This window comes from Podarcis gaigeae, assembly GCF_964106915.1.
Source record: "Podarcis gaigeae genome assembly, chromosome: Z".
Taxonomy (NCBI): domain Eukaryota; kingdom Metazoa; phylum Chordata; class Lepidosauria; order Squamata; family Lacertidae; genus Podarcis; species Podarcis gaigeae.
In genome coordinates, this window is record NC_139691.1 from 46,330,294 (window position 1) to 46,354,038 (window position 23,745).

Consider the following 23,745-nt stretch of genomic DNA (forward strand, 5'->3'; position numbering starts at 1 on the left):
CATTCTTGATCTTATTTCTTCATTTTCTTTATCTTCTTCTTTTTCTTTTCTTTCATATTTTACCTTTCATTTCTTTTCTTTATTGTGAATATTGTTTTGTAGAGGTGCAAATAATTGTAAATATGAGAAGAGGTAAAATGTTTTCTAATTTTTTATTGGTTACATGTATATTCCTCTTTTTTTTTTGTATATTTGTATTTTTTTCTAATCCGTAAAAGGGAAGCCTTTATGGAACACCTCCCTGACACTCAGCATCAAAGCGAGGAAGATGGCAGGCCTCTTCTCGAGATCTGGAAGGCATATGTGGCCTACTTGCCAAATCTGGAACTAAGTGGAAGGATGACTAAACTTCTGGTTGCAAAGCGTCTGGTACCTGGGAGAGATCAGGGGGATGAGCCTGTGACAGAAGGAGGAGACCAGTGGACTCCAGTGGGAACAGAGCTGAGAGGAGAGCATTTGCCTTTGGTCTGCTTCTTTGGCTCATGTTAAAAGATACACTGGAGAGGAGAGGGAGGGAGGAAGAAGAAGTGGTAGCAACCGTCCACATAGCTACCAATAGGGATGGGGGAGAAACTTGATTCAGATGGCATTTAAAAGCAAGCCTACTTAATCTGCACCTGCAGAAGGTTCAGGGCCGCTATACAGCTTCGCTTCCAATCAGTGCATGTCTCATAACTTCCTGATTAAATCCAGTAGCTTTTCATATCTTAAATGCTCGTGGGCATCTTTTGCTTGCCACGCCTGCGGGCTCTCTTCCGGCCAATGCTGCCAATGACAGATCTCAAAACTTCGGGTCAGTGAGATTCGGCAATCGCAGCACCTTGCGCCTGCTGGACCTCCTGAGCGGAGCGGGTTGTGTCTTGCTCCTCGTGAAGTAGGGTGAAATGTGAGGAGTGTTGCAAGCCGGTGCAGAGGCAGAAGGTCTGGCCGAGATGGTAGAGCCCGGCTTCTCTGTCAGGGGCTTCTTCCTAACCCAGTGGAACACCAGTATCATACGCCTCTTAGATGGGTTGGACATGCTGAAGAAGGTGCTGGAGGCCCAAAGACCAGGGTGACTTCAAAGCGGAGGACGTAGCAGGCAGTTTCCTATCAATGGTGCCAAATCCAAGCAAATGTTAGCTCCAGTCCTGTTAAATCGATCCAGCAATTATGAATGTTAAAGAAGGGATTAATTCCTCAGTCAGTAGGAAAAGACTTTCTGTGGCTTTTTCATAGATGGGAGCCCCCAACTACTGCCACTGTTGACAGCCTGTTGCCCCTTCACTCTGCTTGAATGGGTTATGTCACAATGGTTCCTTCATCAGGTGTTTGTGAGCATGAAAATGCTGTTGGGAGTTTCAGCAATGAAGGCTCAGGCATAACATACTGTTTGAAAGTCTGAACATTTCCTCTTTTTTTATTTAACAAAGTTTATATACCACTTTTATAATTTATATACAAATTATTAGGAGAGTAAGTTAAAAATATACTGTAGTTTATTCACTTATAGGCTAGTTTACATACTTTATTCCTTCTTATACTTCTATCCCACCTTTCCTCCACAGAGCATACACACTTCAGCCTCCACCTTCTCCATTTTATCCTGACAGCTATATTGTGAGCTAGGGCCACAGCTCAGTTGTAGAACAACTGCTTAGCATGCAGAAGGCATCAGGTTCAGTCCCCAGCATCTCCTGGTGGGACTGGGAGCGCTCCCTCTGCGCTTCGGAGGCTTCACGTTGCTATCGCTGAAGCCAAGGAGCCTGCATTCGCTCCATAGAACGCACACACATTTCCCCCTTAATTTTGGAGGGGGAAAAGTGCGTCCTATAGAGTAAAAAATATGATAATTAAATTCCAGGGTTATGTGTACAGCCTAAGTGGGATTCCACTCCCCCTTAAGTCAGTTTCTCATGTTGATCTGCATATAGTGGGTATGTTTATCCTGGAAAAGAGGAGACAGAGGAGATATGGGAGGCATCAAATATCTCAAGAGCTGTCATATGGAAGATGAAGTGAGCTTGTTTTCTCCTGCTCTGCAGGGTAGTGTCCAGATCAAGGAAGGTAACAGTACCAATCTATTCTGCCTTGGTCATACCCCACCTGGACTACCATGTCCAGTTCCAGGAACCTTGGAAGAGAACCAAGTTGACAAACAGTCTGGAAACCAAGCCTTATAAGGAACAGTTAAGGGACCTGGGTATCTTTAATATGGAGAACAGAAAACTGAAAGGGCTGTCACAAGGTCCTGATAATGGAGTAAACTTGCTTTCTGCTTCTCCAGAGGGAAGGACCTGGATCATAGGATCATACAACTGTAGAATTGTAAGGGACTCTGAGGATTCCTGCAATGCAGGAATATGCAGCTGCCCCATTCAGGGATCGAACCTGCAGCCTTGGCATCATCAGCACCACACTCTAAACAACTCAATGGATTCAAACTATAGGAAACCAGATTCCAACCAAACATTAGGAAGAACTTTTTGATAGTAAGAGTTGTTTGACAGTGGAATGGACTCTCTCAGAAGGTGGTGGACTCTCCTTCATTGGAATTCTTTTTAACAGAGGTTGCCTGGCCATCTGTCAGGGATTCTTTACTTGTGATTCCTGCATTGCAGGGGGTTGGACTAGATTACCCTTGGGGGTCCCCTTCCAACTCTACAGTTCAGGATTCTGTGATTCTGTAAAGGAGCCGTGATGTAAGAGGGGAGGTTAGAAGCACAGTCCCACTTCAAATCAGTTTCGGTAGCACACTATGTGTGAATAATGCCTGAGTATTGCTTAAATGCCCCTCAGATTCAGGTGAGGCTTCCAAGTAAGCAGGATTGCAGCCTACCTCTCACAGGCTGAGCATCTGAAGAGCTTAAATGACAAAGGCTGATTCATGTAGCTAAGAAGAGACGCTAACCCAGCACCAAATTCTCATTTAAACTCCCTGCTGTGAAGAATGTGCTGGCTCTTGTTCCTTAGATTTTGCTTGCTCAAGGTCTCTAAGGGACAAGGGGATTACCAGAACATGGATAAATGTTGTGGAAGTGCTGTTGTAGCACAGCAATACATCCCGGAAGTGCCCACATGAGGATTCTTGCAATCCTTTTTTTAAAAAAAAATATACCGAAGTTAAAATATACCAGCTAAAACATCAGAACAACAGAAGAGTCCTGCTCAATCAGGCAAGTGGCTCATCTAATCCAGCATCGTGCTCTCACAGTGGCCACTCAGATGCCCATGGGAAGCCTGCAAGCAGGACCTGAACACAACAGCCCTTTCCCCACATGGGATTCCCAGCAGCTGGTATTCTGAAGCATACTGCCTCCAAAGGTGGAGATGGAGCATAACCATCTGGATTAGCAGCCACAGATAGCCGAATCCACCATGATTTCATCCAATCTTCTTTGAAAGCCATTCAAATCCTCTGCTGGTATGGTTGACTAGCATCCAACAGGTTTTTCCCCTAGTGTTTTTCAAGCCTTCCATGCCATATTGTCAAAGCTGGGTGGCCCTTCTGCTGGAATCAGAAGTCAAGCTTTATCTAGTAGTGAAAACCCAAGAAGGGCCTCCCCTGTTGATCTTAATATAGTAGGAAAGCAGATTCCACAGGTGAACTCTGGTAGAAGAGGAGCTGTGTAGGCAGGCAGACTAGCAAGCTTGAAACCTTCCAAGGGATGAGGGAGAAATTTGATTCATCTTGCATTTAAAACAACCCTAATTAGCACATTCTGAAACAGAAACACAGACCTCTTTTGAATTTTGCAGTTCTTTGAATTTTACGGTGCAGTGCTCCAGCAGATTCATACGTTCCATGTTCCTCTTTCAACAGATCTTCTGAAATCTTTCTCCCAGTTGGAAGCCGTCTTGGATTTGAATTGATCTTATCTATGTGGACCGGGAACTCCCAGAAGTGCAAGCTGGATTTCGAAGGAGCAGAGGAACCAGAGACCAAATTGCAAACATGTGCTGGATTATGGAGAAAGCTAGAGAGTCCAGAAAGATATCTACTTATGCTTCATTGACTATGCAAAAAGCCTTTGACTGTGTCGACCACAGCAAACTATGGCAAGTTCTTAAAGAAATGGGAGTGCCTGATCACCTCATCTGTCTCCTGAGAAATCTCTATGTGGGACCAGAAGCTACAGTTAGAACTGGATATGGAACAACTGATTGGTTCAAAATTGGGAAAGGAGTATGATAAGGCTGTATATTGTCTCCCTGCTTATTTAACTTATATGCAGAATTCATCATGCAAAAGGCTGGGCTGGGTGAATGCCAAACTGGAATTAAGATTGCCGGAAGAAATATTAACAACCTCAGATATGCAGATGACACAACCTTGATGGCAGAAAGTGAGGAGGAATTAAAGAACCTTTTAATGAGGGTGAAAGAGGAGAGTGCAAAATATGGTCTGAAGCTCAACATCAAAAAAACGAAGATCATGGCCACTGGGCCCATCACCTCCTGACAGACAGAAGGGGCACAAGGGGAAGGGGACGACAGAGGACGAGATGGCTGGACAGTGTTCTCGAAGCTACCAGCATGAGTTTGACCAAACTGTGGGAGGCAGTGGAAGACAGGAGTGTCTGGCATGCTCTGGTCCATGGGGTCATGAAGAGTCGGACACGACTAAACAACTAAACAACAACAACAACATGTGGTGTTGTTGTTTTAAACTGTTTATATGCATAATAGATAACTGTTTTATATAGGTTATTATATTGTAAATTGGTTTTGGATGCCTTAATAAATGAAATGCTGCTGCTGCTGCTGATGATGATGATGATGATGATGCATGTGCCACAGTAAATAATTATCCATAGAAACACATAAAGGTAAAGGTAAAGGACCCCTGACAGTTATGTCTAGTCACAAACAACTCTGGGGTTGCGGTGTTCATCTTGCTTTACTGGCCAAGGGAGCCGGAGTTTGTCCACAGACAGTTTTTCCAGGTCATGTGGCCAGCATGACTAAGCCACATCTGGCAAAACCAGAGCAGCGCACAGAAACGCTGTTTACCTTCCTGCCAGAACAGTACCTATTTATTTACTTGCATTTTGATGTGCTTTCGAACTGCTTGGTTGGCAGGAACTGGGACTGAGCAACAGGAGCTCATCCCATTGCGGGGATTTGAACCACTGACCTTCCTATCAGCAAGCCCAAGGTCCAGTGGTTTAGACCACAGAGCCACCCCAATCCTAGGAACACATACATTACTGCAAATAAGAAAGTGTATTATTTTAGTAAAAATAGTATTGGAAAAAATGTGTACGCTAGAAAACATTTGAACTAAAATGCCCATGAATTGCCATGAGCACTAAAAACAAGGGGGGAGGATTGAAAGCTGGTGTGGAAATGTGGGGAGCTGAATTTAAGAATTTTAAGAAAAATGAGAAACGGGGAATATTAGAAGAGCCTGCTGTATCAAGCCAATGGCCCACCTAGTCCAGCATTCTGTTCTCAGAGCAGCCAACCAACTGCCTTTGAGAATCCTGCAAGCTGGCCCAGAACACAAGAAAAACTGAAATTGACAGCCTTGGCTATCCCTGTGTCTTAGTCTGGCTGCACATTCTCCCCACCCTGCCTTCATTCCCTTACAGCAGCACAGTCCATCAGCATTCATGCTACAAACGCCTGCTAAAGCTTCAGTGTTTTTCTAGCAAAAAGATCCCCCACTAAATTCAATAAAATCAATAGCTCCCGGGAGTGATAGGTTACTGAGCCGATGACTCACACACTTAATGTCATAGCTGGCCCATGCAGCCTGTATGTTACAAATCCAAATGGCACAGCATTGAGAGTTCGATGAGCCAATAAAGAGGAAAGGTCTCTGCAGGGATCTTGTTACAAGAACAGTTGTTGTTAAGAACCTCAAAAGAAAAATTGCAGCCCTGTACGCACTCACACTAGGTTACCCTTCTGGTTAGGCTCAGGCAGGATATTTGTAAAGAAAGCAAGAGTTAGAGAGACAGTGTGTCTCCAGTGTGTTCTCATCCACAGGAAACCAAACCTGAGTGGCAATAGCCCTGGATGAAAAAAGCGTTCTGCTGGATCTGAAAAACTGCCAGTCAGTTTCAGGGTCCACTTCTACATATAGACCAGACAGATATCTCTTTGGAAGCCCACAAGGGGGACAAGAGGGCACAGCCCTCTCCCACTGTTTTTGCCCAGCAACTGGAAACTAGACGCATCTATCTAGATGGTGAAGGGCCATCACTCAGTGGTAGAGCACCTGCTTTGCATGCAGAAGGCCCCAGTTTCAATCCCTCGCATCTACAATGCCAAACTAGATGCTCTGACTCACTATAAAGCAGTTTTCCATTTTCTTATATTCCCACAGAAGAAGCACAGAGCAGCCATAGCCATCAAATCAAACTTATGTGGTAAAAATAGCATTATAGTGACAACCTCTCGGGGGCACTAGCTTGGGCGGTCCTGGGCGCCCAGATGACAAGACCCTTCCTCAGCTTCACTGATGTGGTCCAAAGAAAAGGAGAGCAAGGTAGAAGTTGCCAGAAGGTGAGGCATCTGAACAAGGCCTGTATTTTAAAATGAGCTTAAAGATATATTTGCAAATGTTTGTATGTTTCATGCCAGGCAGAAACCAGCTGGCTAAGTACTCTGGCAGTTGTTTATCTTCCTGCTCTCCTGAACAAGGGCCCCCCTGATGTGGTCTCTTCCAACTCTATGATTCTATGATTCTATGATTTATAGCAGTAGCAGGAGACAAGTTTCTCAAAGTTGTAAAAGGGAATTACAGGCTGGGAGCAAAGGTTACACTGACCCTACATATTACAGAATGCAATCAAGCTGCAATAACACTAATTAAGAGTTGGTAAATAGTAAGATTTATTGTTTAACAGAAAATAATACCATGTGCCTCCCATAAGACTCTAGCCATATTTTCCTAAGGTTTAAGGTATACTGAGAGAGTTAAAGGGTAATAAATTTTGGGAAGAGCTAATGGGAAAAGCAGCTGGCTGGGAAAGGAGGGTGTAAACTGAAGAGGCTTCTTTTGAAGCTGTTTTTTACTGAGTTCCTTTTTACTTTGCAAAGGCCCTTTCTTCTAAAAAGCTATCTATGTTATGTATGAGATTTGTTGGCTTAATGTAATTAGGCAAAGGATTTAGAAAGTAAGAAATGTTAGATTCTTATTTCATTGATGGTGTGTGAGAATGTGAACCCAAGATCTGTTTAGATAGAATTTAATACCACGAGCCATTTGTTTTAGCCATTTGTTTTGGAATGCAGGGGCAACAGGGGCAAAAGGTGATCTGGTAATTAAGGTGCCTTGTTGAGGCAAATGTAAGATATATGGCTACTTGTCTGTCATTTATGGATAAAAGGAAATATAGCTCTTTATCTCCCATAAAAGGTAATAGGAAATGGGTGTATCTTTTATGATTGGTTCTAGCAAACAGCCAATAGGAATTTCAACCAGGCTGATTGGACAGAGGCAGCCCCTTGCTGGGCTGAGGAAATATAAGTGCTGGCCATCAGGGCTGGAGGGGGCAGAGCTTTGGTAACCATATACCACTGTGCCTATCATTTATTTGTCTGACAAATAAATTATTATTTTAATTTCTCTATTGCTGCATTGAATAGAACAGAAATCGGGCTCCAGCGGCATGGCAGCAGCAGGAGGCCCCATTAGCTAAAGTGGTGCTTCAGGTTAAGAACAGTTTCAGGTTAAGAACAGACCTCCAGAATGAATTAAGTACTTAACCTGAGGTACCATTGTAGTTCTTTATCTCCTTGACATCTGATGGGAGGGCGTGCCACAGGGCAGGCGCTACTACTAAGAAGGCCCTTTGCCTGGTTCCCTGTAACTTTGCTTCTTGCAGTGAGGGAACCGCCAGAAGGCTCTCGGCACTGGACCTCAATGTCCGGGCAGAACAATGGGGGTAGAGATGCTCCTTCAGGTTTACTGGACTGAGGCCGTTTAGGGCTTTAAAGGTCAGCACCAACACCTTGAATTGTGCTTGGAAACATACTGGGTAGTAGTAGTAGTTGTTGTTTGGTGATGTGACATGTTGATCACCCAGAGGACAAGGCGAGGGCACAGACTGGAGAAGCTGAACCTTGTGGAAGTCTCCTTTGCAACCCTTAAAAAGAGCCAGATCCATCACCACATATAACACAATGAATTTTCAATAAAAACAACAGGAAGCCAAACCATTTGAAAACAAATGAAGAAGACTTTAGGTTAATGGGGATTAATGGCAACAAGTGTTATTAAGCATTAATCATTGCCCACTTACTGTCCAGGACAGCATTAAAGGCAGCTAATTCTTTCCCTGCTCTCCCTCCCCCTGCTATTTCACTTTGGTAAGTCTAATGCATAATCAACATTATACATTGTGAGACTCCTCCCTCTCCTCTTGCCATGTCTTTGGTTCTAATTAGAACATGTAGGAAGAGGGATTGGCAAGTGCACATTTGATACAAGGGTGAATTAAGCTGTTTTTTGAGGGGGTATCATTTTGTGACATTTGAATGTATTAATTATTCATGCACTCTTTGAGCCAGATTTTCCAAAACATCCTCTGCTCCAGTGCCAGGACCAGAATTTCAAGATAATGCAAGCTTCTGTTTGGGGTGTTGAATAACTGGGCCATGAAAACATCGTCACAGATACTGCAGAGGGCTTTGGGAAAACAAATTGTGTTCCTAAGTGGACTGCACAGTCAGCCAGTGAGCTACAGAGACCAGTTCATGGTGCTGGTTTATAAAGACCTAAATGACCCAGGGTCCAAGTATCTGTAGGTAGGCCTGCAGATATATACCAGATCAGACCATGGAGCCATCTAACTCTGTATTGTCTACTCTGACTGGCCGTAGCTCTACAGGGTTTCAGGCAGGATGCTCTACCAGTCCTGTGTGGAGATGCTGGGGAGTGAAATGGGGCCTTCTGCATGCAAGGCAGATGTTCTACCACTGAACTATGGCTCTTACCTCAAAAGGTTTTTAAAAAATCTAGTCCTCATGTAAAGGCTTGGTTTATATAAGCCTATATAAATCAGTATAAAAATGAAAACAACAACAACATTGACTATCAACAGCTCTCCAGGGTTTCAGATGAGGAGTCTCGCCTAAGCCTACTTGTAAATTCCAATGGGGATTGAACCTGGGACATTCTGCATGCAAAACAGATGCTCTGCCACTGAACTATTGCTCCTTCCCAACTGAGTGAGTAAGAACAAGCACAAAGTCCCTGAAAAAGAACTACAGTGGTACCTCGGGTTACATACACTTCAGGTTACACACTCTGCTAACCCAGAAATAGTACCTCGGGTTAAGAACTTTGCTTCACGATGAGAACAGAAATCGTGCTCCGGCGGCGTGGCGGCAGCAGGAGGCCCCATTAGCTAAAGTGGTGCTTCAGGTTAAGAACAGTTTCAGGTTAAGAACGGACCTCCGGAACGAATTACGTACTTAACCTGAGGTACCACTGTATGGGGGGGAGACACTGAGTGGGGAGTGAGTTAAGGGGGAGTGGGTTAAGGAAAGCTAATTAGAACTCAGCACCCCACAGCATCAGTAGTTTCACCCAAGAGGAAAATTCAACCCCCTCCCCCGAAGATGGCTGTATGTTGTTTCCATCAGCATCACTCCAAGTCACTTGTCCCATAGAGGTTGGGGTGGGGTAAACCGCTAAAGACTCTGAAACAAAAGGCCTATAAATGCTTTCGCAGTGACGTGAATCCAGGAGGCTTCTCCAGCTTGCATATCCAATTCATTTTGCATGGGATTAATTCTTGCCAGAGCTGCTGCAGCTGTCTTGTTCGGCTACTGTATCCTTCTCAGGCAGAAGCTCATTAAGGAACGGCGTGTCATCACCCAGTGATGGGTGCTGTAGGTCACTGAAAATTTATACTCCCAGCTGCTCTGCTTCCTGCTTTGTCATTAAGGGCTCCTCTGGAGACAATCAAGTTTGTCAGTTAAGGTTCATATGAATACTCTGAATCCAAAGGATTTGGCATATTCCCCTCCCGCCCTTACACATATGATTCGTCAAACCAGGATCACAACTTTTTCTTTGGCAGTGAATTAACTGTGTGGCCTCCAGATCTCTCCTTCCCCTCTTTCCTTGGACTGAGTAAAACTCAGTGAGCCATAGAGAAGCTAAACATGCACCTTCCCAAATAGCCACCATCTTGGCTCCTAGGACTGTCAAGTGAGTCCTTGTTGGTGATGGCACAACTGGGTGCTGCCTGGTTGTCATTGACCTGTTGTTGTTGTTGTTGCTGCTGCTGTTGTATTTCACCTTAAGATCCCAAGGCAGATTACAACAATTAAAACACAATGTGTGTGGAGTATGAATGTAATAGTTGAAGTTTGACAGACTGTATCCCCTCGATACTCCCCAAGAGGCTGCATAAGCTCATTGCAGGAAAGCATGATGATCTTTTCTTTTCTTTTTTAAATAGCAAATTTTGTAAAGATGAGGCAGAGAGCTCATCCAGACCTCTTCTTTAGACACAGGTCTGTACTTTGAAGTGCCATACCTAAGCACGTTCTTTTTCTTTTTGGTACTGGTGCTTTCCTTGCAACCGCCCCCCCCCCCCCGCTCTTTGCCACTGTATTGGAGCAATGAAAATCTATGGAAAATCCAAACTGCCATTCATTCAGATTTAGCATTAAAAAGTGGGTTTTCAAGGGGAAAGCTCCCAGACAAAAACAAAAAACAAACCCCAAGCACTTGGACACAGAGCTTTAAAGTGTGGACCTGTGCCTAGAAAACATGGGGGAAAGTAATTGTGGATGAGCCCAGAATGTTAGACTTGGAGAGATAAACACACACTTTATTTGCAAATAGGGAATCCAACACTCCCTCCCCCAACTGCTCCCTGAATGCAAAGAGCACATCATTTGTATGCAGGGCATTGTTGATTAAATTTCTGACATTTCAGTTAAAAGAAAAGAAAAAAGAGGACCTGGTAGCCAGGGGCATAGGAAGGGCAGTGCAGGGGGTGCGGTCCACCCCGGGTGTCATTCTTGAGGAGGGTGACAAAATGGCACACCACTGGGGGCAGCACTTACTGTGAGGCCTGGACTGCAGTGTACCCGAGGCACGTGTCTCTCCTGGGAATGACAAGGTGGCTCGGGGGCCCTCGCTGCCCGAAACAGCAGAGTGGGGCTTGCATCCACCAGGTGGACTCTGTAGGCAGCTCACCGCACCACCCCCCTGGATGGATCACCGCAGCGCCCCCGTGCAGTGCCCCCGTGGTGCCGGAGTAGCTAGCTTTTTAAAATAATTAGGTCAATAACGTCCTTAGGAGGACAACCAAATTTAAGCACAAATTCGACCCCCAGCTGTGAGGCATTCGCAAGTTTTTTTGCGGAGAAAGTCCTGTTGCTCCACCGTGACCTCCCTGCCAATTTAGATACAGTGACTGAACTGGAGGCCCCTCGACTGACTTCAGGTCCAGTGTTGGACCATTTCGATCGGATACTCCCTACTGATGTGGATAGATTCCTCCAAGTTGGTAGGCCCACCACCTGCCTCCTTGATCCGTGCCCGTCTTGGCTGATTAGGGAGTGTCCAGATGTTGTGTGGACCCCCCTGGTTGAAATTATCAATTTGTCCCTTGACACGGGGACATTCCCAGGGGAACTGAAGGAAGCAGTGCTGTGTCCACTCTTAAAAAAAACTTCATTAGATCCCTTAGACCTATCCAATGACCGCCCAGTTTCAAATCTTCCATACCTGGGTAAGAACAAAAAAAATTCCTTCCAGTAGCACCTTAAAGACCAACTAAGTTAGTTCTTGGTATGAGCTTTCGTGTGCATGCACACTTCTTCAGATAGTTGGTCTTTAAGGCAAGAACTAACTTAGTTGGTCTTTAAGGTGCTACTGGAAGGAATTTTTTTTTGTTTTGACTATGGCAGACCAACACCTATCTGTAACTGATACCTGGGTAAGGTTAATTGAGAGAGCGGTTGCTGAACAGCTTGGTAGGTTTCTGGAGGAAACATCGGCATTAGATCCATTTCAGTCCGGTTTCCGTCCTGGTTTTGGGACGGAGACGGCTCTGGTTGCCTTAACAGATGATCTCCGTAGACAACTGGATCGAGGCGGGTCAGGACTGCTGATCCTTTTAGATTTGTCAGCAGCCTTTGACATGGTCGATCATGATCTTCTGAACCACCACCTCGCAGACGTGGGGATACAGGGCATAGCCCGTAACTGGTTGTGCTCTTTTATCTCTGGTCGGGGACAGAGGGTGGCACTAGGGAGGGAAATGTCGTCGCGCCACTCCTTGGTGTGTGGAGTGCCGCAGGGCGCAATTCTCTCCCCAATGCTTTTTAACATCTTTATGCGCCCCCTTGCCCAGATTATCCGGAGCTTTGGGCTGGGCTGTCACCAATATGCTGATGACACTCAGCTCTATCTGCTGATGGATGGCCACACTGACTCGGCCCTGAACACACTGACCAGATGCTTGGAAGCTGTGGCTGGATGGTTTCGTGGGAGCCGATTGAAACTAAATCCTTCGAAGACAGAGGTCCTATGGCTAGGTCGGGATGGCATGGGGATGAGGGACCAACTCCCTTCTCTTGCGGGGGCCCAATTAGTGCCATTGCCTTCCGTTAAGAGTTTGGGTGTAATCCTTGACGCCTCCCTTTCCATGGAGGCGCAAGTTACAGCAACAGCCAAGGCGACATTTTTCCACCTTCGCCACATCAAGCAGTTGGTCCCTTACCTTTCCCGCCCCGACCTGGCAGTCATCTCCAGGCTTGACTACTGTAATTCGCTCTATGCGGGGCTGCCCTTGAAGCTGTCCCAGAAACTCCAGCGGGTACAGAATGCTGCAGTGAGGCTTCTTACGGGGTCTCTGCCATGGGAGCATATTCACCCAGTGCTTTTCAAGCTGCACTGGCTCCCGGTGGAGTACAGGGTCAGGTTCAAGGTGCTGCTTTTGACCTTTAAAGCCCTTCACGGCCTAGGACCCTTGTACCTACGGGACCGCCTCTCCTGGTATGCCCCACGGAGAGCCTCAAGGTCCATAAATAACAACACCCTAGTGGTCTCGGGCCCTAAGGAAGTTAGATTAGCCTCAACCAGAGCCAGGGCCTTTTCAACTTTGGCTCCGGCCTGGTGGAACGCTCTGCCTCATGAGACCAGGGCCCTGCAGGATCTGATTTCTTTCCGCAGAGCCTGTAAGACAGAGTTGTTCCGCCTGGCCTTTGGCTTGGAGCCAATTTGATTCCCTCCCTCTCTTTTTTTTCCTTTCTTTTCCTTCTCCTCCTGCGATGAGGCTACATTTTAATATTTTAATGTTCCATTATTTTAATTGTTGCATTTTATTTTTGTTTTTAAGTTGTAATCATTCATCTTGTTTTTATTATTGCTTGTAAGCCACTCTGAGCCCAGCCTTGGCTGGGGAGGGTGGTGTATAAATAAAAAATTATTATTATTATTATTAGCTACGCCCCTGCTGGTAGCAGGTGAAAGATTCCTATCTGAGACACTAGGGAGCTGCTGCTGGTCCAAAGACAATCCTGGTCTAGACTAGTGTTGCCCAAAAACCTGAGTTATCGACCCAAACTAAATCAGACCCAAACTCAGGGTCTTAGAAATGCAAATAGAATAACATCAAGGAATATCTGTATATGGTCAATATTTACTCATCATCACTCTCCACTGCCAGGAATCATAACATGTAAGAAATAAGGAATACTGTAAGAAATATGTAAGAAATAAGGAATACAATAAGGAATATTGAAGAACTGCCTTATTATAAATATGGTGGTTCTTTATTGGCTAGGCAGGTGCACTCTGTACATGCCTATGCTCATAGTTCCTAAATAAAGTTTATGCACTATATCTCATAAGCCTTTTTTTCTGCATAGTCCCATTGACCCCAAGGGGTTAATAGCATCAGGCATGAAGAGGAAATTTTATCCTTTCCAGCCCTGCTGTCCTGAGGGAAAACAGAAATTTGGGGTGTGGTATCCTTAATTAGTGGGACGCGGGTGGCACTGTGGGTTAAAGCCTCAGCGCCTAGGACTTGCCGATCGAAAGGTCGGCGGTTCGAATCCCCGTGGCGGGGTGTGCTCCCGCTGCTCGGTCCCAGCGCCTGCCAACCTAGCAGTTCGAAAGCACCTCCGGGTGCAAGTAGATAAATAGGGACCGCTTTCTAGCGGGAAGGTAAACGGCGTTTCCGTGTGCGGCTCTGGCTCGCCAGAGCAGCGATGTCACGCTGGCCACGTGACCCGGAAGTGTCTTCGGACAGCGCTGGCCCCTGGCCTCTTAAGTGAGATGGGCGCACAACCCCAGAGTCTGTCAAGACTGGCCCTTACGGGCAGGGGTACCTTTACCTTTACCTTTTATCCTTAATTAGTGCCTAAAAAGCCTTGTCTCATGTTCTGAGAGCCTGTTGACATGCGTCATTGAATGCATCTTTGCAGATGGCAAGGAATGGATGAGAACGCACAGGATGGTTGATACGTAAAGAGGTGGTGCTTAACACACCCTGCTTGCAGACAACAGGCAAGTCATAAAAGGCAGAGGAACTCTTTCTGGGCCCTGCAAATATATGAATCAAGCTACTCAGCAGATTTACAGAAGTGGCACTAAGAAAAGAAACTGCTGGCCACAGTTGTTTATGAGCATGCTTAGGATGCTTTAAGCCACTGCTATGCAATATGCTTGCAAAATCTTCCTTTTTTTTCAAGAAAATGAAAGCTTTAGCAACTGTTGGTGGAAGTAACATCATCAATCACATCATTAAAGTCTAATGACTCTGTGATGGCCTCAAAAGAATGTGCGGGGTGCATATGCAGGCATGATGTATTATACTTTGAAGGTAGCGTTTGATGCATTTCCAAACAGAATAATTTGTCTGCATCAGTGTTTGATGTGAGATGGGGCAAAAGCACTATCTCAGCACGAAGCAAAAGCTGTGCCATCTAACACATTGCACCTCCTTGAAAGGAGGTGATAAATAAGGGGGGGAGGTAAAAAGTCCGCAGACGTTCTTCTGGTCAGGTTAACTCCCTTCAGTGTCCAAAGCTGACTGAGGTTCATGAGAGAGGCATCAGAAATGCTTGCGCTTAAGGCATTTTTACCCCACCCTCCAGCCATGAAGACAGAGTGCATGCACAGCATACAGTTCAAACCCATGACTTCCCCCAAAGAATCCTGAGAATTGTAGTTTGCCTCTCACAGAGGGACAACTCCCAGCACCCTCAGTAAAATATAGTTCCCAGATACTTTGCAAGAAGTGATGGGTTTTTGATGTGCTTTAATTGTATTGTGTGTGCCATACATAAACTGCCTCAGCCTCTACTTCCCAGCACCCACAGGAGCACCATAAAGCTGTCTCCAGTGTTTCTGAAGCATGACTGGTTTCAGCTAGAATTTGGGCATTTCCCTTGACTAGTCCCATGCTGCAGAACACTTGAACTTTCAGGTGTCCCTCAAAGACCTTTTTATGCCAGCAGGCCTATTCAGTTGTTTAAACATTTTTCATTGTGAGTCAGCCATATTTATTTTGGATATTTTTTTTGTTTAAAAAGAGTTTTTAAGGTTTTATTATACTTGTCAGTTTTGTTGGATACTACCCTGATGTTGCATATGAGGGAGGGTTCTATAAATAGCTTGTATGCATAAAAAGGGCACTACCTTACCCATATATTTCCCCTTTCCTCCTCTGTGTTTGTGTGTATATATAATGGAAGGGGAGTTGAAATCAGAAGAAATTGCACCATTCTCAGAGGGAGGGACCATCCCCAGGTCTGATAATTTGAAAAATGGAAGTGTAAGCATTTGCATATAGACACCGCTACATGCTGCAACATTATAAGCAACACCCCTTCCTATGAAAGTGATACAGCCAGCAGGAGAAATAAGGAGAACCCTTTGGGATGTAGTACAAATTACTTCCTTCTTGTTCTCCATCAAGAAACTTTGGGCACTGAAACATCTTGCAGCTGTCCAAGTAACAGAGAAAACAGCAGACATGGCACCATTTCCTAGACTTTTACCTGAGATAATAATGGTTTTCATCCCATTTTGTTACTCAGCAAAGCCATTAGCATGAAGAGGGGTACCTCTGGTTTCCCTAGAGCGCATCCTTCTGCAGAATGGTTCCAAAGTGCTTCTTAACAGTCACGTTGAGTTTTGTTTCCTGCTCGTGAATATCTTTTAGCAGAAAGGGTTGGGCAAATTGATTTCACTTGAAGGCCTTTCCAAAGAGGCCCATCCCTCCTTCCCTCTAGCATCCTTCCAAACCCTGTTCCTCCAACCCCATCTTTTCCTCAAAGTTTTTGGCCTAACTCAGGAGACTGTGTGGCAATTTTAGGAGCAGATTCACTTGTGGATGACCTCATGGGGGCCACTTGGCAGAAGTGGACAGGGCAATGGATATGACTCTTATCTTTGTATGGGAGGCTACAGACCAGTCGTGCAAACATCAGCCATTTGGATGGCTGTTTCTAGAAGGTGGTGCTGTACGATTGCTGTATGACTGCCAAGGACTGGCAGGACACTGGCGAGTGTGCACTGGGGAAAGGGAGCCTGGAGTCTGACTCAGGGGAGGGAGGCAGTGATTTGTGGGGAACTGAACCAGCCAGGAGGCAAGAGGCGGGCAGGGGAAGCTTCAGACCTTCAGACCTCTCCTGCACTACTGTCTCCCAGAAGCAGGGAGGTGGGATTGAAGAGGGAAGAGCAGAGGAAACTTCCGTGCTCCGGGTGTAGTCTTGGGCTATGTGTGTACAGCCTGTGGGGAGAGGGAGATAAATAAGCTAATGAAGGGGGTTATTACTGCAACTGCTCCATAGAGCATAGGCTAGGCAGGGGTGCATGGGTATTCAGAGCTGTAGAAATGACTGTCAGCTTTGACAATAAAGCGTTAACTATCTGCCATGTGAGCTCTTTTGGCTGGGGAGCACCCATGGCAATGACCCATTGGTAGTCATGCTTTGAGGTTTTGTAAAGCCCGGTCCATCTCAGTTCTGAATGGAGATGGGATTTAAGGCAGCTTTCCAGATTACCTGTTTATCAAGGTGACCTGAGGGTCATGTAGGTGACCTGAAGATGGGGCTGCAGTCATTGCAAGTCATGCTTTGGGAGTATGTAGGAATGGGTGGACCAATTAAAGCTAGGCACAGTGAACTAAAGTCACTTCGACATGACCTGTTTTTTGTGGGTTGATCCAAATCTGTTTGCAGTGAGATTAGACAATGTCAACTAATGAAGAAGAAGCTTTAACTTGAGCTCTCCAACAGTACTTTAGAAGACCCAGAAGATGCGAACCACCTTTGCTTTTTCCCCAGGTGAATGTTTAGTATCTGTCAGTGAAAGCACTCAGCGCTGTTCTTTGCAGTGTAAATCACCAGGCTGTCAGCAGCCTAATCTCAGTCAGACAGCCATAGTTGTCCTTTATCTGTGCAGCACCAAGCTTGGGGATTATTATGCCACTGGGCCACAGGTTGTGCTTGTTTTATTTCCCGGCCATACTGAGCTTCATCTTTTTGGATCTCCCCATCATTTTCGTTTGGCACAGTTTATACACATTGCTGCCCTCGGCTCCTTTGGGTGGCATACAAACTTGACAACTAATATTTATTGAGCATTCAGTCCAGTTTGTTTGTGGGGAGGTTAGAGGCAGCACTTCCTCTGATGACATTTTTCTTTCTTTTTAAAATGTTGAGCCATCTGGCCATCCACAGCAGAGAATGGCAGCATTTACCATAGAGCAATTCAGAAGAATGTAAGGCGTATAGCTCAGTAAGTAGAGCAAGATACTCTTAAACAGAGTTGTTGGTTCGAACCCCACATTGGCCAAAAAGATTCCTGCATTGCAAGGGGTTGGATTAGATGACCCTTGTGGTCCCTTCCAACTCTACAGTTCCATGATTCTCTAATTCTTATAATCTATTACCCCTCCCCATAAACATAGCTGTTCCTCCCCCTTCGGCCAAAAGTCTCTCTCCTTCCCACTAGAAGCCCCACTTTTTATTTGGAAGGCTGTAAATCCTATATGAAATCATATAAAGTTAATATTGAATGCCATTAATGTTATCTTAAATTAATTAGAAATATAAATTTGAGCATGAGCCTAGATATTCTAGAGATTACTTTTGTAGCTGAGACCTGAGGGACATACACACAGTAAGGACTTCCCATTATTGAAAACCAAAAATAAAAAAATACTTAACATTTATAGCATTTAAATTTTATATCATTTATATGATTTAATATCATATTTATAGTATTTCATATCAAAAGGTGGGACTTCTAGTAAAAGAAGATGGGGCATCTGTTACTTTTTCTGACTAATAGGTGGCATGACTTAGACACTTTTGTCCACTTTCCCTTGGAGCAATGGGACTAGATGGGATTCCATCTCTCTCAGGCACAATTGTTCGGGGGGGGGGGGGGAGGCAGTCCCCACATAAAATTGAGGGGGGGGGAGACAATGCATTTATCTAGATCAGGAGTGTGGGAGGATTGATCTGAAGCCAAATCACAAAAGCATAGTGTCATATCCGCTAAACTTTTGTGGCAGGAGAGGGAAACAATAGAAATTTAATCTTCTTCTTGTCACAGCACACCCTTCTTATCTACAGTAGGATATGTTATAAGCTCTCCTTCAGAGAGTGCACTGTATTTTGGACTGGAATATAGACTTTTGTAACTTTTAAGGATTACTGCATTGACTGATTTTCAGCACTGTAACTGTTGAATCCTGGCACGACTTATAAGTGAGTAAACTTTTTATTTTTCTTGTTTACTTAAGCCATCCTAGAGGAATACTTTGTTAAGAGGGAAACACAGAAAGGAGAAGAGTGATCCAAGTCTGTCTGGGCATCCTTGGGTTTCATAATTGTTCTAGGTTACACAGCCTTGTCTCTAAAAGCTTCTAAAGATAAGCTGTGCACTGATGGTGAATTTAACTTTTCTGAAATAGTTATTTGCATTCTAACAACAGTAAGAAAAGGAAGGATAATTAGTAAATAAAGTATCCTCTTCATCTGATTCAATCCAACAAGGAGCAGTCCTAGCCAGTATGGCCAATGGTCAGGCATGAGGGCAGTTGGAGGCCAATATCTGTAGGGTACCACATTGACTGCCCCTGCTTTAGATTATTTATTTAGATGGCATATAGGCCACCCCTTTGCAAAGGTCACGGAACTGTTTACATTAAAGAGAAGTAGATGCCCATACATGAAATCCATAAAAAATAAAATCCACTGAAAACAACAGCAAATCATTGAATGATGGTTACTAACAGCAGCAGCAATCAGGTCTTTTCTCCAAATGCTCTGTGAAAAAAGATGCCACTTTGTGCTCCTTGGAAAATAGGCAGGATAGGAAGGCAATAAATAGATTTTAATGGGCAGTATCCAATGCTTGTCCTGTTTAGAGTTGACCCATTGAAATTAGTCAGCATGACTTCAGTGGGTATACTCCCAGTGGAACATAGCTGAATACTTTCCTTCAAGTATTTGTGCAACAATACTATTCTATTTGTTTTAACAGACTATAAAACTTGGGCTAAATAATCAGGAGGACTTTTTGGCCTCTGCTTTGGGAGGTCTTTCCTGACACCTCCTTGCTCAGCGCTGGCTGCTGTTTTAATAATGGAGTGCATGTGAGATCACAAGGTGAAAATGAGAAAACCCTCTGAGATCAGAGAGTTACAGCAGCATAAAAAGAAAGATGTTCACAAACAGTTTGTCTCTGATTCTACCATCTCATTACTTTAATTGATACGGACAACACTGCCAGCCTTAATTTCAACGAAATGTGAAAACTAGAGGTGAACTTTGCACCTAGACTGCAGGAAATGTGTGGTTTGGGGATTCTTCCACCCTGCATTTGATGGGCTTCAGGAGTCATGTGCTAGAGAGGAAAGATGGGGCACCCACCCTTCATGGAGAACCATCAAAAAAGGTCAACATTTGTCTGGCAGAGGGGGGAAAGAGTGGAATACCATGGTTTGGGAAAATAAATCAACTTACATTTAAATGTTGCACAGTAAGCCAGCAAAAGGATAATTTAGGTAATTTATTAGAGAACAATACTTTCACAGGGCCTGAGGTTCCCCACCTCTGCATAAATAAAGGGCAGTTTAGAAATGTAATAAATATTTCATCAATTAACAAGCAAGTAAATGGATCCCTGATAAAAAGTTCCATGGTGAGAAAATCAGTAGCTGCAGACAAGACTGTTTGCATGCTCACCACTACAGATCTTCCTCTGGGATATGCTGTACAAACTCTATTAGACATGCTGTAGGTTGCTGCTCTGATATGAACACAAGAACCATTGCAGCTTACACCAAGACGTGCATGCTGAAGCTAAGCAGGTGTGGACTGGTCAGTATTTGGATGAGAAAAACCTTGGGAACCACATGTATGCTTTGTTTGGTACCATGATGGAGAGCAAGTGGGATATACATTGTTCACTGTCTAATTCACACTGAAATTGGGAATGTCCAAATGTGTATTACTGAAGGCTTTAAAGATGGGGATTTTCCATGGGGCTATATTCAGCTCTCTGAGCTCCTTGATGGATTGGTAGCTAATTGTTGTTGTTCTCTGCTAGCTTTGAAATGGTGTTTAACCTTAGATCAGTTGATTAAGGTACTGAATGGCAAATGGGAATTTGAAGGGAGTTGCCTTTGGTCTTTTTTCCTAGCCAGCGTGGGAGTAATATGTCTCTTACTGCATAGCCATGGGGCTGGATTGCAGACTAATGGAGCCTGTGAGAGAGGGAGCTATGTTTGTCAGCTCTGATTATAAATTAATTTATTTCTTATAAGATGCTGAACCTGTGCTAAACTTGCACATGATATTATAGAATTATTTGGATGCTTCATGTACTGTTTTTAGTTCTGTATTGAGGAACGTTCTGCAAGTAAAGTTTTGAACAATCTAATGGGTCTGGGCATTGTTTTATTCCAAAACGAGTCCATTTTTATGCTTCCAATCGCTTCAAGCTGTGCAATATTAATATCTGCAATACACATAAATAAGAGAGACAAGTCTCATCCAGGTGTCTAATTCCTGCAGAAGTCAAAGAAGTCAACCAAATATATCTGGGGAGCCAACAGCAAAGTGCAAAGCCTATGCCAAGGGATCTGCACTGACTACTTATTAGATGCTGAGCCAGTTTTAAGTTCTTCCTACAGTGGAACCTCAGGTTGTGAATGTGATCTGTGCGGGAGGCACGTTTGCAACCTGCAGCGTTTGCAACCCGTAGCGCCACTTCTGAGCACGCGCATGACGCAATTCAGCGCTTCTGCGCATGCGCAAAGCACGATTTAGTGCTTCTGCGCAAGCGCAAGTGCCAAAACCCGGAAGTAACCAGTTCTGGTACTTCTGGGTTTCGGTGCGTCTGTAACCTGAAAATGCGTAACCTGAAGCGTCTGTAACCTGAGGTACCACTGTATTTTCATATATAGCCTGAAACAACTCCGAAAGACTGGCATCCATTGCCCAAAAAGCATTTTAAGTACATACTGAACGGTAGGCTGTATACACATAACGGTTTACTCCTAGTACACATTGCCATTTACTCGGCATCCACTGTGCTTCCACTGCTGGGTTTTGAAGTACACATGACATTAGCCACAATCCATATCCATCCTGTAGTGAGTTATTGAAGAAATCCTGCTGCACATGCAAGACAGTCATTGGACATGTGCAGACAGCAGCTTCATGGAACAGGCGCTTGGGGTGGTTGCAACAGCATGGAAAAAAATAAGGAAATGTGTATTGGGTGAAGACATCCCCACCTCCTCTCTGGTGTGCACAGCGATATAAAAACATGACTTGAAATGCAGCGAGGGGAGAGAGGAGGGAAACGACCTTCCTGCATTTTAAGATGCTAATGTGCATATAAATGAGGAACTGAGAGAAGCTGGACTCAACATATTTATTCACCGTTACACATTGCAAAATACACCTGCAAACAAACCATCAGTCGGTAGGGATCCTGCCAGAGAGCTTCTTCCCTCCCTTGGCCTAACAGCATTCTAAGCATTTCAGAGCACTTTCAAAGTCTCAAGCTTCCTCAACGGGTCTCCATGAAATCTGAGCTAATTGCAAGGCGAGTTTGCCGATCACTTGAACCAATTTTTGCGATACTTCTTAGGCACCCCACTGTCACGATCCCCACTCCTTCAACAGTGCCATTTTGCTGATTTGTGAACCACCACCGCCCCATTATTATTTTTTAAGAGTCTTTGGTTGACAGCCTGATTTAAATCCTGCTTTTCCTGAGCAATTTTGTATATTTGCTATTTGTAGCTCCAGGAGTCAAGGACCAGAGGGAGGAGGGATGAAGCGGGACAGCAATTTAATAACATTGATGAATAACAGTGTGGTCTTTCGAAAGCAGCTCCTTTCTCCCTTTATTTAAAAATGCCTGCTGGGGATAAAAAAGCAAGTGTCACCGTGGACTGTAATGAATTTGGTGGATGATAGATAAGTATCCTCTTCTTCGCAAGCTTGGCATAAGACACCAGCAAGGGAAACAAGCAAACACAACCTTCTAGTACAAAATTGTACATTTCAACCAGATTACTGGTTGTAATTTGGGCTCGGACTGAGTTGGGTCAAGACAGCACTGCATCAAGTCGGGCCTCCTGGATAATCTAGGATTGTCACAACAGGCCCTCCAAGTGCCCCTATTTTCCAGGGAGATCTCTGATTTAGAGAAGCAGTCCTAGTTTCTGATTTGATCCTGGAATGTTCCACCTTTCCTTAAAGGTAAAGGGACCCCTGACTGTTAGGTCCAGTCGTGGCTGACTCTGGGGTTGCAACGCTCATCTCGCTTTACTGGCCGAGGGAGCCGGTGTACAGCTTCTGGGTCATGTGGCCAGCATGACTAAGCCGCTTCTGGTGAACCAGAGCAGTGCACGGAAATGCTGTTTACGTTCCCACTGGAGCGGTACCTATTTATCTACTTGCACTTTGACGTGCTTTCGAACTGCTAGGTTGGCAGGAGCGGGGACTGAGCAACGGGAGCTCACCCTGTTGCAGTGATTCGAACCACTGACCTTCTGATCAGCAAGTCCTAGGCTCTGTGGTTTAACCCACAGCGCCACCCGCGTCCCCAACCCTTTCCTTTGTTGTTGTTGTTTAGTCGTTTAGTCATGTCCGACTCTTCGTGACCCCATGGACCAGAGCACGCCAGGCACTCCTGTCTTCCATTGCCTCCCGCAGTTTGGTCAGACTCCTGTTTGTAGCTTCGAGAACACTGTCCAGCCATCTCGTCCTCTGTCGTCCCCTTCTCTTTGTGCCCTCCATCTTTCCCAGCATCAGGGTCATTTCCAGGGAGTCTTCTCTTCTCATGAGGTGGCCAAAGTATTGGAGCCTCAGCTTCATGATCTGTCCTTCCAGCGAGCACTCAGGTCTGATTTACTTAAGAATGGATACGTTTGAACTTCTTGCAGTCCATGGGACTCTCAAGAGTCTCCTCCAGCACCATAATTCAAAAGCATCAATTCTTCAGGAATCAGCCTTCTTTATGGTCCAGCTCTCACTTCCATACATCACCCTTTCCTTAGGATGTCCCTATTTTCATTGGAGGAATGTTGGAGGGTATGGAATTATCCGACCACCGAGCCTTCTGAAGGCAATCCTGTATAGGGAAGGGTGGTGTGTTTTTTTTAATGTTTAATGTTTTATTATGTTTTTATGTATGTTGGAAGCTGCCCAGAGTGGCTGGTGCAACCCAGGAATAAAATTATCATTATGGAATGGGACATCTCTATTTTCATTGCAGAAACGTTGGAGGGCATGTCACAGGGTAGT

At 44.8% G+C, this 23,745-nt stretch overlaps 1 long non-coding RNA gene across 1 annotated transcript; it reads right to left on the reverse strand.

Moving 5' to 3' along the window:
• Positions 1-212: 212 nt before the first annotated feature.
• Positions 213-1,772, reverse strand: LOC310837092. Its single transcript, XR_014560427.1, has 2 exons — positions 618-1,772; positions 213-321 (listed from the first exon to the last, which is right to left on the reverse strand). It is a non-coding gene; the product is annotated as an uncharacterized lncRNA (long non-coding RNA).
• Between the last annotated feature and the right edge of the window lie 21,973 nt (positions 1,773-23,745).